We start from the raw sequence: 16,239 nt of genomic DNA on the forward strand, positions 1-16,239 counted from the left end.
AAGTCTCCTGCTTCCTTGTGAGCTGTCCCTGGTCCTGCAGCCCTGCCTCTGATTGCCTCTTTGTAAACTTCTTTCTGCTGCTTTGCTCAGGCCCCTATGAGCTCCAAGACGCAGGTGGCGCTGTGGGTTAAACCACAGAGCCTAGGACTTGCCAATCAAAAGGTCGGCGGTTCGAATCCCCACGACGGGGTGAGCTCCCGTAGTTCGGTCCCTGCTCCTGCCAACCTAGCAGTTTGAAAGCATATCAAAGTGCAAGTAGATAAATAGGTACTGTGTCGGCGGGAAGGTAAATGACATTTCCGTGCGCTGCTCTGGTTCACCAGACGCGGCTTAGTCATGTGGCCACAGTGAGATGAGCGCCATGACCCCAGAGTTGTCCGCGACTGGACCTAATGGTCAGGGGTCCCTTTACCTTTACTTAAACTTATTCCTGCTGCTTTGCTCAGCCCCCTATGAGCTCCAAGACCTGCTGAAACATTTATATCCCACCTTTTATCCAAGGAGCTGAAAGTGGCATGCACACTCCCCCCCCCCATTCTCCATTTTACCATCACAACAACCTTGTAAGGTAGGTTAGGCTAAGAGGCAGTGACTGGCCCAAGTTCACCCAGTGAGTCTCCCAAGTCCTAGGCTCACACTCTAACCACTACACTACACCAGCTCTCTAATGTGAGAGATATCTTTATTTCATAAATATAGAACATGTAGTGTTTTTGGACAATTCCCACCAGGCTCAGCCAAGCAGATGATGGGAGTTGTAGCCCCACAACAACTGGAGGGCCACAGATTCCATGTAGTGGCTTCACTTCCTGCTGTTTGAAAGTCTTCCCGATCTCCGGGAGACTTTGAAGCCCTGACAGCTCCTGGTTTATCAACTCTCTGGTTCACCATCGATTCTGGCTGGCCACTGAATTAAATGGAGCCTTCTGCGCCCAGGTCCCCCGAAACTGCCACACGTGCCTGTCCTCTGGGCACAGAGCTCTATTGATCCTTGTGTGTTATGCCACATGAATGATGGATTATCACATATCAAACTTTGCAGTGTTCATTTAACACCTCTGAATAAAACATTACTCACAGATTAACTGAGCAGTTTTAAGTGAACAACCATTTTCATCTGTTTTAAATTTTCATGGGTCCTTTTCTGGAGAACAAGTACATTGTTAATAATTGAAAGGCATGAGGGCTGCTAATCTCGTTGTATTTTAATGAGGTCCTGCTGCAGCCTGGCCATTTATTTTTTAAAAAATCTTGACGTTTTATAAGAATTCATTAAATTTCCCCCTTTCCTCCTCCTTGAAATTAATAATGCTGCAGCCACGCAGGAGAAATAACTGTTTGTGAAACAGAGAAGTGGGAACAATGCTGAGTCCAGAGAGCTTTAAAATACAGATTTGTAATGAGCTGCGGAGTTTTGCAAGAAGGAGCAATTTTCAGCAAGATGCGGAGACAGAATTGTGCAAAAAACAGGAATGGAATGGAAATGAGAGAGGGAGATTGAAAACCAGACATATGTAGCTAAGGGTGGCAACTAGCCCTTCAGTTCATAGAATTGCAAACAGAATTGGGTACCCTTTTCCAGTCCCAGGGCCATATTCCTTCATGGAGAATCTCTCAGGGGCCACATGCCAGAAGTGGGAAGTCTAGATGCAAACATGGGCAAGGCTGGATTGCAAAATTCTGAGAAGGGAAGATTTCAAAGGATGGGTGTGCTTCAGTTCTTGTGTTGTTTTGCAAAGTGTGCATGATGTAGCTTTGCCTTTAAAAATGAACTGAATTGACCTTCTCCCCCATCCCTAGTTTAAGATCTACAATTCCGCAGCTAGGGATTTTGGCAGGAGCCGTCACCCTCCTCCCTTTGCAAATGCAGAAATCTACCCACTGTCTCCCATGTGGCTACTTGGCTTTAAAAATATAGGCTGCCTCTTTCCAGGAGGCCAGGCCTAGTTGGCTGTGACTGATGGCATCGCTCAGACCTTGAGAATGTCAAACCAACAGCACATCTCAGAGGAAATAAGGATTTGGTCTCCCCCACCCCCTTTCTTATACTTTCTTTATTCAAAATGACTTACTTGCAGGTTCTCTTCCTAATTCACATTACCTAGTCCAAAGCAAATCTGCCCACAACTTGGGCGGTAGAGGAAACTCATCCAGATATGAACTCAAATCACCTCAAACTGAATATTCTCCAGTTTCAGCATCTTAGGTTGCCAAAAATGGAATACGCTGAAATACCAATGACACCCTAAGGGCCAGGCAAAGAGGTCTGGAAGGCGGGTGTCATCCTACACCTTATCTAAACAAATACCATAGGACAGAGACAGAAGTGTGCATATTTAAGATAAATACACCAGATTCCTAGACACCAGTGTTAGAATTCTCGGGCCCAGCAAGTAAATGCAGGCATCATGCCATATTTCAGTGAAGAAGGAGTGTGCGTAGCTGAGATTCACATCCTCACTGAGCCACAAAGCTTGTTTGGTAACCTTGAGCCAGCCACTGCTTCTCAGGCTGACCCACTTCACAGGGTTCTTGAGGGAGAAATGTGGGAGCACATGTATGCTGCCATGAGGTAGGGTAGGAATAAATTGCTATAAAAGGGGGGGGAAGAATGAGTACAGCCACAGGCACTGGCTCCTAGGGACTGAGGCACTTCAGTTTTCTTGAGGGAGCCATGGGACTCCATGGTTGAGGCCGAACGCAGAGCCAGACACAGAGCGGCATCTGGGAGTCGCACGATGTTGCATGCACAACATCAGGACATCAAGTCAGGCCCCCTCAATGTTCTTCAGAAGATGGCGCCTCTGAGTGCAGCTGCTGTGAACAGTTGCAAATTTCTATATACAACAGAACAGCAACACCACCCACACAATATACAGCCAGCGCTATTTTACTTTTTCCTGTGATTTTATCTGGACAAAAATTAATAAAGCGAGCCTCATTCGTAGGGTCTATAAAGCAGCACTGGAACACTGGGGAAATTGTGTTACGTTCAGGGTCTGTTATTTTTTATTTTTTTAATATATTTTAATATCCCTATTTCCCCAGGTGGGTTTTTTCAAAGATGATCTATGGGCCAGGGCTGAGCCAGCTGTAACTGTGACAACTGTGACCCAGATGGTAATCAACAAAACATACTAATTGAATATTGTTGGGTGAGGAGCCAGCTTTTTGCAAAAGCTCCTCCAGGCCCTGCGGTAACTCCGTGTTATTTACAGATGCCAAGGGAACCTCATGTTCTCCAGCCCATCCCTGAGACAGCAACAGCATAAGCACCACCCGGGAGGCCCGGAATTAAATGACAAGCTAATGCAATATTTAGCATTTATTTAGCACTTTTTAGAACATTTGAAACACTTCTCAAGCATTATCTCAGGAAGGTTGCCAACTGACCAGGAGGATTGGGGTGGGGGGGGGGGGAGAGAAACAGCTTGACTGAATATTTTGCTTTTGGGCCCCTAATTGCCGAAATAAGAGTCTAGGCCAGGTGGGGATTTTTTGTTTTTTGTTTTTTGCCTATACTGTAATCTTATTCTTTAATTTATATTACTAGAGGCTGCACCCCTGCTTCCTCTGCTTGCCATTCCCACTGCCAACCCCCACCCCATACCAGAATTCACGGGTCCTCCAACAAAGCCAAATGCAACGGAACCTCGGTTTTCGAACTTAATCCGTGCTGGAAAACCATTCAGCTTCCAGAAAGCTAAAAAATCGAGGATCAATGGGCTGGCTGCAAAGTCAAGGGGGGCAAAATGAAAAACGCAGCTCAGAAGCCATTTGGCTTCCGAAAATTATTCAGAAACCAGAGCAATTACTTCCAGGTTTTTGGTGTTCGGGAGCCGAAATGTTCCAAAACGGAGGCGTTCGGGAACTGAGGTTTGACTGTATTGGAAGATTCAGGACAGACAAAAGAAAACACCTCTTCACAAACTGCATAGTTAAGGTGTTGGAATTCATTTGCATGAGATGTTGTGGTGGCCACCAGTGGCAGAGGAAGAGTAGTGCGGGGGGAGCGCACCTTCCCCAGCAACGCGATCACGGTAGGGTGGCATCGCGGCTGCCTCCCCGCCTGTGCTGGGTGCCTTGCCCCCACAGGCAGTGTGCCACGCCCCTGTGGGCAGCACGCCATGCCCCTGGGACGCGCACCAGCCCCGCCCCAACTGCCCTCCGCCCCCGGTGCTGGACCATGAAGCTCTGCCACTGGTGGCCACCAACTTGGAATAGCTTTGAAAGATGCTTAGACAAATCCATGGGAGATAAGGCTACCTACTGATACTCACCACAATAGCTAGGTTCTGCCTACACTGTCAGAGGAAGTGATGGCTCTGCATATCAGTTCCTGGGATTCACAGCAGGGAATGCTCTTGTGCCCAGGTTCTGCTTCCAGGCATCCCACAGGCATCTGGTTGGCCACTGCGAGAGCAGGATGCTAGACTAGATGTGCCATTGGCCTGATCTAATGAGGTCTTCTAATGTTCTTAAGATGTTGGCATGTTCACTCTTTCCTCTGCTTGCAATATCTTGGTGGTATTCACTTTGCTGTTGCATTCCATCCCATTATTTGCAAACTCTGGCACAGCAGCAGCCACCTTGACTGTAAGATGGGGCTGTTTGTTTTTTTAAAAGTGCCCTTCAAATTTTACCTGTGGTGTCTTGCTGTCACAAATTACTGCTGCAACATCAGCTTAGTTTAAAGCAGCAGGAGCCGGTGAAATCCTCGAGAATTCCAGCTGCAGCACTCAGAGACCGAGACTTGTTTCAGCAAGGAAATATCTCTTTTCCCTCCCTCTCCAGCCAGAAACATCACACCATTTGAGAGCAATGTGCCCCAAGCCATATCAGATAATTACCAATCGTGAGGTTAAGCCAACTGAAGCCTGGAGCATCGATGGCCATCCCATCACAGTAACACCCACCATTTCAATGAGGTTCATATCAGTTTGGCTTTCAGACAGAGTTGGATTTAGACCAAATGACCTTGTATCTGCCAATGTTTACAGCTGTTTCTTGCAGAGAATGTAGGCCCATTTTTGAGGCATGAACAGTGGACAAAACCTAGCCAAATTTCAGTAGGTTTAATCATGTGCTTTAAATCACTTCCAGTGAAATAGATTGAAATAAGTAATTTCCATTGAAATAAATTGGCAAAGCCAGCAGGACCAGTCATGTCCACCCCTTGGGAGTGGCCTGCCCCCAAGCCCACTAGCAATTGGCCACCTGTTCACTTCCCAAGCAGCAAGCTCAGTCCTGGGACATCCTTTGCAATGCAGGAAGTGGCCCAAAATTGTGATGGGCAGGAGCTCCAGCCCACAATGGTGCCCACCTGAGAGGGTGTATGAACTTGCCTTGTTGATGTACCAACACCATTAATATGCAGGGATGCCTTTTGCCAAATGGTTCTGTGGCCTGCCTTAATAATTGACTAATAGCAGCAACCATCATTTCTCCCCAGCAAAAAATAACTAGTCAAAATTATGTTCTTCAGAGCACCATTTGTTTCAATGGAAGAGATTTAAGCACATGCTTATTCTCCCACTGAAAATCAATGTGGCTCTGAAGTGCTTAACTTTGGCTATGTTTTTTATTATTAATGGCCGTTTATAATCAATTATTACAAAACAGTATAGAGTACAGCATAAATGAAATTAATAGGACAAAAATTAAACTATGCCATTATGATATTTTAGCTTGAATTATGCATAGGTTTAGCTCTTCCAGCACCAAATCTCTATGCAATAAATTTCAAATTAACCCTAATGAGACGAGCACGTTCATTTTAGAAGAAGTAAATACAGAGGTAAAAATGAGGGGCTTGGAAAGAAGTGTGTTATGTGTTTCCATGCAGGCGAGAAAGGGCATCAGCACAATAAGAAAACCAGCAGGATTAGTAAAGCCCAGCTGATTTGACATGAAAACTTGTCTGTTGTAGAGATATTGCCCTAACATATTTCCTGCCTAGGAAATGCATACCTCTGGGACTCATAATGCTCTCGTCAACATTGCTGGAGGAGGAGACTCCACCCTCCCTCCCTCCCTTTCTCTTTCCTGCTTTCTACCCAAGAAGCAGCTAAGGGGAGGATTGGGCTGGTGGGAGGGAATGGGTAGGCAGGTTGGAGGCTTGCAAGCTGGTAGACCCTCTGAGTGCCCCTATTTTCTAGGGAATCTCTGATTTAGAGAAGCCGTCCCAGTTTCTGATTTGATTTTGGAATGTTCCTGTTTTCCTTAGGACATCCCTATTTTCACTGGAGAAATGTTGGAGGGTATGGAGTTATTTGATTCCCAAGCTGTCTGAAGGCAATCCTGTTTTATGTTTATTGTGTTTTTATATATGTTGGAAGCTGCCCAGAGTGGCTGGGGCAACCCAGTAAGGTGTGTGGGGTATAAATAGTAAAGTTATCATTATAGAATGGGACACCCCTATTTTTATCGGAGAAACATTGGAGGGTATGAGCGGGGTGAGAAGAGAAGTGTCATGTCAGTTATCACATTGTGAATTTCCCCACCCAAGCTCCACCTTTTTAACCAATGCTCACAAGGAACCTCAGCTTTGGGGGCCAAATACAGCCCTCCAGGCCTCTATATATGCATGTTGGAACTCTCTCCAGACACTCTCTAGACTGTTCCATGTAAGGAGTGAGTGGTGCAAGCTAGGGAAAGTGGAGAGCAATTGTGGACCTTTATGGGCACTCAAGAGGAAATTTCAAAACTTCTCCTCTCTGGACAACAGCTTCAGGGCTGAATGCACTTGACTGCCTTAGGTTGCAATCATGAACAATTGCTGTAGCATCTCCCCAACTCACCATCTTCCCCCACTAAGCCTCTGAGCAAGGAAATATCTGGATTTTCTTGCATCATCTTGAAAACATGCCCAATTATTCTTTGCTAGAGGGGGGAAGCATAATCGAGCATTATTTGAATAGCTGTCCTTTGACACCTACTTGGTCCCCCTGCCCTGTCCAGGTTCATTCCAGGGAATTTGCTCCAGTCACCTCACCCTAATTCCAGGTTTCCCAAACTTAGATGTTCAGCTGTTTTTGGACTACAATTCCCATCATCCCTGACCACTGATCCTGCTGGCTCAGGATGATAGGAGTCGTAGTCCAAAACAGCTGGACATCCAAGTTTGAGAAACTCTGCCCTACTTGCAGTACAAATGAGCTGGAGGTTTCCATTTGGTCATTAACAAAACAGATTTCACATACTTGCTGCAGACTTTGAGGTGGGATGCAGAAGGGAAGGGGTTCACTGGTTTTTGCCAAAACATCTGACATTTGGGGGCAGAAAGATGTAAAAAGCCAGCAAGCAAGCAAGCACCATTAATTTCAGCAAAGGTCAACACACTTAGCTTGGCAGCATTTCTTCCGCGCTTGAACTTACAGCCTTCCTTCCGCCGCCCCCCCCCCTTCACCCCACTATTGTCTAAGGGCTTCATTATTGTTAACAGCTTCTCAAATTGCCTCGCAAGCAGAGCTCTAAAATATTTAAAGCATGGCTCAGCGATAAGGCGCTTATGCTGGGGAAATTGTTCCTCTCTCCAGCTCACATCCAAGCATCCTTTTCTCGCGTTCATAGATGTTCTTTCCCCTTGCCAGAGGAGGTCCAGGCTTTGGCTGCCCTACAGCCCCTGTGCAGCAGCCCCCTGCCCTCCCCATCCATCTCCCTGCCGCTCTCCTGCTTTTGTTCTGCCCAGATGATGCCTCCGGACTCCTAGTGCCTGCAGCCTTCAAGCACAGTTGTTTGCCTAGCTGTTGGGATGTGAGCGATTTGGGGTGGAAAATTCAGATGAGATGATCCATAAACCAGCTGTCTCCTACACACACACACACACACACACACATTTTGTCTTGCACCCTCTTTGCAGGAGTGTGAGCAAGACAGAGCAGACACTTTTGCAAAAGAAAAAGGAGAGAGTGTCAACATTCAACACAGGCTGCAGCGGTTCTTAATATAACATCCTCCTTGCTGCATGCAGTGGGGGGCGGTAGGGGGGAGAAAGCCATGGAGTGCATTGATTCATGTGGTGTGTATTTGCTGTTCAGGCAACATCTTGCAATTAAGAATAGGAGGATTGCAAGGGCGTCCATTTAGACCAGCCTTCTATTTTTCCAACAGCACTCCCACCCCTCCTCCTCTGATGCTTCTGGAAGCTCACAAACAGAGCACAGAGGGCTGCACAAACACCATTTTCTCCCGCAAGCATCTCATCTGGTACTCTGAGGTCTGCTGCTTGCAAAAGTAAAAGCTCCATTTAGCTGTTGAGTCTATTATCCAGCACTTTGCCTAACCCAAGGACGAGGGGAGTGCATGGGTCAAGGCAGCAAAGAAACAACAAGTGAGCAACTTGCTCCAAAAAAAGGAGCTGGAGGCAAACAGAGGTCTTTTGAGTCTCTGCCTCCAAGTCTACCACTTTGAGGCTCTGCCCCCTTTGATGTGTAACAACAGAGTCTTAAAGAGCTAGCCCTCTGGCCTGAAGTTCATGGCCTCTTACCTGATGCGCCCCCTGCCTTTTTGGACTAGTGAGGTCATATGGGAGCCATTAAGATCCTTTGGGAAGGCACCTGTTGTGTAGGGATGTGGGAAGAGTTCAGTTCTGATCACATTTTAATGTGAACCTACCTCATTTTTACTTCTTGAAGCGGCATACAAACCAAAACACAGGTGTCCCTTTGAAATTTCCACTTCTCCGACTTTTGTCATACCGCTTTCCAACTGGGTAATGGGCACAAAGATGTGCATGCTGAGGGAAAGTGTGTCTTAAAAATGCTCCCTTTCAGTTTGGAAGCTGGCTTGAATTCCTTTGGGTACTTAGTGTGGATTTCCTCTGTCCATTTTTGGCTCCATTGTCATATTTTCCCCACCCTACCGCCATTCTTTTGACTCAGCTTGGTTGAAGGCCATGGTGCAAGAAGTTACCTCAGTAGGCCTATCACCCTCCTACCTGCCCACCATGGATCTGAAGGGAGCCAAATCAGTGATTAAGCACAGGCTTTTGAATACTGATCTCTGAGAGAGAACAACTCTCCTTAGAGGAAAGGCTGCGGCACTTGGGACTTTTTAGATTGGAGAAAAGGCAAGTAAAAGACAACATGATAGATGTTCCTAAAATTATGCATGGCATGTAGAAAGTGGACAGAGAAAAGGTTATCTCCCTCTCATATGACACTAGAACTCATGAACATCCAACGAAACTGAATGTTAAAAGATTCAGGGCAGATAAATGAAAGCGCATTTTCGTGCAGTGCACAGTTAAACTATAGAACTTGCTCCCATGGGACACAGTGATGATCACCAACTTGGATGGCTTTAAAATAGAATTCAACAAATTCATGAACAATAAAGCTATCGTTGGCTACTAGCTATGATGGCTATGCTCTGCCTCCAGTTGGAGGCAGCGATAATAACTATGCTTCTAAAGATGCTTCTAAAGACTAGTTGGGAAGCAGGTGGCACTGTGGGTTAAACCACAGAGCCTAGGACTTGTCAATCAAAAGGTCGGCGGTTCGAATCCCCGCGATAGGGTGAGCTCCCGTTGCTCGGTCCCAGCCCCTGCCAACCTAGCAGTTCGAAAGCACATCAAAGTGCAAGTAGATAAATAGGTACCACTCCGGCGGGAAGGTAAATGGTGTTTCCGTGCACTGCGGAAGCGGCTTAGTCATGATGGCCACATGACCCGGAAGCTGTACACTGGCTCCCTTGGCCAATAAAGAGAGATGAGCGCCGCAACTGCAGAGTTGGCCACGACTGCACCTAATGGCCAGGGGTCCCTTTACCTTTACCTTTAAAGACCAGTTGCTGGAAACCACAGGAGAGAACTGCTCTTGCGTTCAAATCCTGCTTGCTGGCTTCCCGCAGGCATCTGATTGGTCTCTGTGAAAACAGGATGCTGGACTAGATGGGTTATTGGCTCTGCACGGGGACCTTTCTCCCCGCCCTCCAGTCACTGAGGAGATCATGTCTCTCCTGTAATGACAAAATGTCATACTTGGGATGGTTAACTGTACTTAAGTATAGGAAGGCTTTCTCCCTTAGATGGTTTAGTGTTCTCCCCTCTAATTATTAAATGGCAGGTGTAACAAAATCCCCAAAATAACAAATGCTGCACCTGAAACAATTCTGAGTTGGACTATATATTGCATGTCCTATTCTATTTTATTTTTATCAAAGGGCTAGGAAAGATCTAATATAGCCTATTGTACAATCCTTCCCAGGTTACTCCCCTGTGTTTCTTCTGGTTTTGTTTCAGAGCCCCAAGTTAATCACACAGCAAGTGGCAAAGTTTTTGAATATAGCAGTCACCACAAAGACTTCTAATGACCACCTGATATATCCATTCAAATATGTCTACTAATTTAATTTTGTGTTTTTAGCTGCCTTGTGTATATTTTTTTAATGTCACCATTTATAATTGTAAATCGATTAAAAATGTTCTAATGGTCTGTTGACTGCTAATAAAGAAAGTAAATAAAATGCATAAAATTCATTCATTCTATTTGGGAAAATTGCTTGCAAAATGTGCATAACTGCCAAAATGGTATACAGAAATCTGTATATTTAGTTTTTAAAAAATAAAACACACAGTAAAATTCTGAAGAATTTTCAGTAGGACTTTTAAAAAGAAAAAAACACAAACTGATGCAGGAATGTGGGGAAATGAAGGCCCAATCCAACAGAAAACAACATAAAAGCCCATTTACAACTGTAGAAACCATTAAAAACCATCTAAGACCTTTAAAAGCATCTAGGGCATCTAAAAAACACTTACAGTAAAAGCAATCACGTGCTCTCACAGCTGTCAATTTCAAGGTTGTCATTGCCAGTATCTGGGTAAACAGGAATGCATTTAAATTTCTACTGAAACTCAGTAATTGAGAGCCAGTGGGGTCCAATGGTTAGAGTGTCGGACTAGGGCCTGGAGCTCCAGGGATCAGATCTCTATTTAGCCATGAAGCTCATTGGGTGAGCTTGGACCACTCACTGCCTATCAGCCTAACCTATACCGCAGGATAGTTGTGGGGATTAAATGAGGAGGGGAAGAACCATAAACACCACCTTTAGCTCCTTCCGAGAAAAAGGTGGAGTGTAAACGCACCAAATAAAAAAACAATGCCCTTGGCTTTGCCCTCTACTGCTGTGTGGCCCTTGAACGGTTCCCCATAAGGAAATGAGACCCTCAGGCTAAAAAAAATGATTTCCTACTCCTACTGTACTTCCTGCTGCTTGGTTTCTCAGATGCGTCTGGTCTGGTGCTAAGGGGGTGGAAAGGATGCTGGCCTTTGTAGACCTTTGGTCAGATCCAGCAGGGCTCTTCTTAGGTTCTTGAAAAAGCTTCGTCAGTTCATGTGCTTTTCGCTTCTCCAGGACTCAAGGATCGAAATAGTTTCCACCCACCTCTGATCTGCAGCCTCTGCCGGCCGCTCGTCATACTTAATCGCTTTACTAACTTTATTGCCATTGGGATCTCTCCCACCACATGGGAAAATCACCATGGAGACCCCCGATGCGACTCGTGTCCCCGGTACACCTCTGTGCCCCGGCATTAATCCCCTCTCAATGTGCCACCAAGTCAGCCCTAGCTTGGAGGAGCGAACAAATAAATATGAAAACTGCTCCCAGAGGAGCCAAATATTCGCCAGACAAGCAGAAAGAAAGACACAATAATATACCATGTAAGCCACCGGATTTTATTAGCTCTGCTTCCCTTTTCTCCCCTTTGTAAAGTATCGCTGCATTGTTATATTAATCTTTACTCCAAAGCAAATTAAAGCGGGGACAGTTGTCAGGGCATTATTAAGAACAGCTGTTTAATTACGCCTGCTTTTTGCATCAATTTGTGGAGGGAGGGAAGGAAATGGAGCACCCTTTGCTCATTGACAATTGCTCTTCTTCCCTGCTCTCGCTTTCCACACCCTCCTCCGCCAACCATGTACCACCAAGTACAAGAGGATAAATGTATCGTTACACACCACCCTGATCTCTGAGTAGTGAGAGAATTCAAGGGTTCCAGCACTTACCCAGGGTTTGGTTTCCTTGCAATGAACATCAGCAGAGACGGCACTCTCTTTAGGGTACTGTATATGGTTTTATTTACCCATATAGACAACCTGAGCATAAGATGGAGAGGCTCACTGCATAAACAGCCCAACAGTCTCGCTTCTTCATTAGTCACAGCTTTGGATCCAGCCCAGAACAAGCATGTCACAGTGTCTCCAGCTTCCAGCCCACTGCCAGCTCAGCTCTCAAACACCATTCTGCCTAGCAACTAGGTGAGGGGTGAGGGAAAGGACCACTGTTAGTCTGGAGGGCAGCATTACTTAGCTGTAGCACATTCTTTTGGGATGCTGATGAAGACTTGTACTGTAAGTGGCTATTTATGATCATTGTCTTACGCAGAAACTTGTCTGATTGTTTTAGCAACTCCCTCTGTTAGATTCTAACCCTCGCTGGGTACAGGACCCCAAGAATTGGGGCTCAGGCAACCATCCATGCCAGAGGTGCTCCAAATCACAAGCACCCTCCACTTTTCTTTTAGTCCTGGGGTGGGGGGAGCCACTGAGGAACGTCTAATGTTGTCTGCACAATGACAACCACCCCCTGTCCCTGACTGGCTGTACTGAAACCTTCAAATCGATCCCCAAATAACTCTGAATTGTGGAGAGTAAGTTGCTACACTCTGTTTAAGCTTCTGTCTGGGGACCTCAAAGCAATTTTTGCAAGTGTTAGTTAACGAAGGCTGCTTCCTGGGTTTGGTGCCATCAGATTCAATTTACACAGGTAATCCCAGGTGAAGAGAGATTTGCTCAGCCTCATGACAGAATTTAAGGCACTGACAAATCCAGCTAGAATTTTCTTTGGAAGAGGCTGAAATCAGAGACCCCCTCAAAACTATTTGGGATTGGATTCCCCTCTCTGCTCATGGGGCTGCAGGAATCCTGGTGTATTCCATGCTGTAACATTACATTGCAGGTTTCAACGATCTGTGGTTTTACTACATTTATTTATTTATTTATTTATGCATGCATGCATGCATGCATGCATGCTGCTTTTTTATTAAAGAATAATTGTTTGATATTGTTTTAAAGTATCATGCACTGCCTTGTGGGCTTTAGGGGTAGAAAGGCAGACTATATATCTATAAAGGTAAAGGTAAAGGGACCCCTGACCATGGCTGACTCTGGGGTTGCGGTGCTCATCTCGCTTTATTGGCTGAGGGAGCCGGCGTACAGCTTCCAGGTCATGTGGCCATCATGACTAAGCCACTTCTGGCCAACCAGAGCAACACACGGAAACGCCGTTTACCTTCCCGCCAGAGCGGTACCTATTTATCTACTTGCACTTTGACATGCTTTCAAACTGCTAGGTTGGCAGGAGCAGGGACCGAGCAACGGGAGCTCACACCGTTGCGGGGATTCGAACCGCCGACCTTCTGATCAGCAAGTCCTAGGCACTGTGGTTTAACCCACAGCGCCACCCGTGTCCCTTATATATCTATATTTAATGTCCAAAATAAATTTATTTTATTAAGCAAAATGTATATACACCACTTAATTGTAACAAAACATCAAAGCAGTATACAAGCTATATTAAAGTTAATAAATGAAGCTACAAACAAATCATTAAAAACATTTTAAAAACAAGTGAAATCAGCAGTGAACTAAAAAGAGATGGAAACATGTCAATGTCTATACACTTGAACAGGCTTGCTTAAACAAAAATGATTTAACAAGGCACCAAAAGGATACAGCAAAGTCGCCTGCTTGATGTCAATAGGCAGGGAGTTTGTGCTGCCACACTAAAAGGATGATTTCTTGCAAGTGTGAATTGAGTAACGAGTGGTACCTGTAATAGTGCCAGTTCTGCAGATCAAAGTGGTTCAATGAGCACAAATGAGGGAAAGGTGATCCCACAAGTAAACTGCTCCCAAGCTATTAAGTGTTGTATATCAATAGTAACACATTGAAAATGGCCCACTAACAAATCATCAAAGCATGCAGATCTCTGGGGAGAGGTGTTGTAAGTTGACAGGGTCTCACTCACTCACCAGCACTACCTGGAGACGCCAGGGCTCAAACCTGGGACCTTCTGCCTACAAAGCAGGTGCTCTACCTTTGAGCTACAGCCCTTTCTCTTTCAATGCTCAAACACTGCTTTATACTTGGCAATATTAGCAGTGATCATCATTACAGCAGCAGGACAGCAGCAGGACACCCACATGCTTCCAGCCTTTCTACTCTCTCTCAAATGGTGCATTTAGCTGTACAAGGGTGGGGAGAGAAGAGAAGAGAAGAGAAGAGAAGAGAAGAGAAGAGAAGAGAAGAGAAGAGAAGAGAAGAGAAGAGAAGAGATTTTTGAAAGTTCAGCGAGAACCCCGGGATTTTGTTTCTTGAAAGACAGTGGGACCCCTGCAGCAAAGCGGATGGGGAAGTTGTCTGAGAACAAAAGCATCACAGTGCAGAGTACACAGCCAGCCTGGAGGGAGAGAGAGAAAGCAAGAGCATATCCTTGCCTTCAGCAACCCCTCCCCCTTCCACTCCCCACGCAATATCACTGGAGGGGAGGCATCTGCCAACTGACATACTTTAGCTCCCCCCTCCCCCTTTTTTGCATGCCTTTGAACTTCTGGAGGGATGGTGGGTAGATTTATGCACTGCCTGGGTTTGGTATCAAGCTTGCCTTTTGCTTCGCCTCCAAAGCAGGGATGGGAAACATCAGGCCCTGGAGTTTTGAATGTGGCCCTCCAGACCTTTCCATCTGGCCCGTGAGATTCTGCTCAGTCCACACACCATCTTTCAGACCTGTTAGAATTCCTGCTCCATGATTGTAGTCATGGGATTTTTGTCTATCACATGATGGTGTATGTTTTGACTCCACCAAGTGGGAAGTGACGGAGACAGGATGTTTGTGTTACTGTGTTCTGTGAAGTGGGACTATTGTCCTTTGTTCTTGCTCTCTGCTGTCTGGTGCTAGAGAGAGAGGGAGCCATGTTGCAGTGCTCTGTGTGTGTTTATATATAAATAAAGTAGATTAGCTGAAATGCTGAGTTGCTGAGGTCTATTACACAAACTGTGAACACTCTGCGGATCCCTAAGTGTGCCGGTGTCTGTTGGCATCGGTCTCTGTGATGTTCGGGCTGAAGAAAGCTTTTGAAGCTCCTGAAAGAATGACCAGGAGGGAGAGAACATGCCAGTCATGCATGTGTCTCTACCAGGGTCCTACTCGAGTGTAGGACGAGCTCCTGACAAGACCACCCCTCACTGGCCCTGATCTGTTCTCTCTTCAAGTGCTTTTCCCTGGCCAGAATGCATCCTGTTTGCTTGAAGAGATGGAGGTGGGTGGGTATCTCTCTATTCATTCATCCATCCATCCATCCATCTATCAAAGACTCTGATTTTTGCATGGCTGGAATTGTAAAGAGGAAGCATGCATCATACCATCCAGCTTTTCCATAGCCAAAACTGGGACATGTGTATTTCAGGACGCACTGTTAGGTTAGTCCAGGGCCGGATTTAGTTGAAGAGAGGTCCTAGGATACTCCACTTGTGAGGTCCATCCCCATCTCCCACCCTCACAACTAGAAGAAAATGGAAGAGTGTTATAAACAAAATTGAGTGAAGCCAAGGATGATGACAGGTATTTAAAATTCTATAATTCATAATTTCTCCTCTAAAGTACTTAAGATATTATTGTTAAATACCATGGTGATTTTTAAAAATGCATAAAATTAACACTGAAAAACTTTTGCAATAACTAAACTTTGTAAACCTTTTGTGGTCTGGGCAGGCCTGGAACTACTTCCCATGTCTTGTTCCTCTCTAAGGAATCAAGTTCAGCCTTCATGGCATTTAACCATGGCTCAGCATCCTCTGAGGCTCAACTTTGGACCTCTTGGAAGCTTGAAGGTTCCTGTTGAATGTTCTGAAAAAGTCAGAAGCCCAAGGCAGTATCAGTTCCTCAACTATGTTTATTCAACATTTGTCAGTGACAACAGCTCACTCATAGGAAAACAAGAACCGAACTGACTGGACAGCACAGTAATAATGCTGAGCATGAACTGACCATTGACAGTTGACAGTTGAAAGTCCATGCGCTTACTTGCCATTAGAATGTTCGTCTACCAGCGCTTATACGACTGGTTAGAACGCACCTTGTATCATAAAATGTGTTAAACCCAATACATAACAGTTCCCAAACCTTCTCTGAGTTACTAACAACATCTGTATCTGCTATGACTGTTTTAGCAAA

The sequence above is a fragment of the Podarcis erhardii genome (genome assembly GCF_964252035.2).
Source record: "Podarcis erhardii genome assembly, chromosome: 16".
Taxonomy (NCBI): domain Eukaryota; kingdom Metazoa; phylum Chordata; class Lepidosauria; order Squamata; family Lacertidae; genus Podarcis; species Podarcis erhardii.